This window comes from Kogia breviceps, chromosome 5 (assembly GCF_026419965.1).
Source record: "Kogia breviceps isolate mKogBre1 chromosome 5, mKogBre1 haplotype 1, whole genome shotgun sequence".
In the NCBI taxonomy this organism is placed as follows: Eukaryota; Metazoa; Chordata; class Mammalia; order Artiodactyla; family Physeteridae; genus Kogia; species Kogia breviceps.
In genome coordinates, this window is record NC_081314.1 from 50,268,040 (window position 1) to 50,269,207 (window position 1,168).

The window sequence follows — 1,168 nt, forward strand, 5'->3', positions numbered from 1 at the left end:
GAATCCAGCTGAAGAAAATGAGACTGGAAATAATTCTTGCCTTATATGAAGTTGTATGATATTAATTCAAGGTAGGTGAAAAGTTAAGGAAGCATATTGTAATCCCTAAAATAACCACCATAAAACTAACTGAAACAGTGAATAATAAAATTATATGTAGGAGATCAAATAGAATACTAAAAACAGTCAATTATTTTCATTATTTTAACAGAAAGTAGAGGAGGGGATGGAAACTAGGGACTTGAGGGATTCTGGCCCAGTGTTCTGCCTCCTTGGTGTGGACTGGACCCTGCTGGCCCCTCAGCAGAAAATTACTAAAGAAATAAATGGCATTCTATAAAAATTGAGGCAGAAGATCAAAATCTGAGTCATAGGCGGGTTGAATTTCGATAAAGTGCAGGTGAAGCTGGGAAATGATGAGGTTAACAAAATATGACTGTGTGTTTCCAGGAGATGGCTTGGTAGCGTACAAAGATGGGCAACTCTTATATTGAAGGTCATCTTGGTAAGGCCCTAATCCAAGATTTAATCAATGACTGAGCTACATTGTAGAAACCAAACTCCTGAAGAAGAAGGGGTGCTTTCATTGAAATTCTAAATGGGATGTGAATTCATCCTCTATTGAAAGAAGCTGCAGCCCGAAAAAACACATGGAGTTCTATACACATTATAAAGAAAGAAAATGTAAGACAAAAATGTGTAGCAAATCTGTGGAAAGCATTTGCAAATAAAGGCCTCAGGTTTTCTGTGGGAGGCCAGATCAGCTTTGAGGTCTTTCGGGATGGATAGAGCAAGAGGTATTGCCTGGGACATGTAGAAAATCATGGTTATAAGACCATTTCTCTCTTTGGAGACAACACTGTGGCAGGTGGGAACGACCATGAGATCTCCACAGACCTGGGAACTGCAGGCCACATGAGTCTGTGCCTGAGGACACAGGCAAGATCTGTGAAGAGCTCTTGTACTAATGGTCATTTTCCCTGTGGGAAGAAGAGGGAGCTAATGAGCCTGACAGGGTCATTCAGCGGCCAAACCCAAGGTCTCCCATTCCTATGCCCACATGACCTAGCCCAGGGCAGGCTCTCCGCAGGGTTCAGTCATCTCATAGGCTCCTGACAGTGATATCCTCATGCAGCAGAGAAACCTCCCTCTATCCCCAAACACATGA

General features: G+C 42.3%; 1 pseudogene; it reads left to right on the plus strand.

The window, feature by feature from the left end:
• Positions 1 to 226: 226 nt before the first annotated feature.
• On the plus strand, positions 227 to 968 carry LOC131756807 (phosphomannomutase 2-like; annotated as a pseudogene).
• The last annotated feature ends 200 nt before the right edge of the window (positions 969 to 1,168 follow it).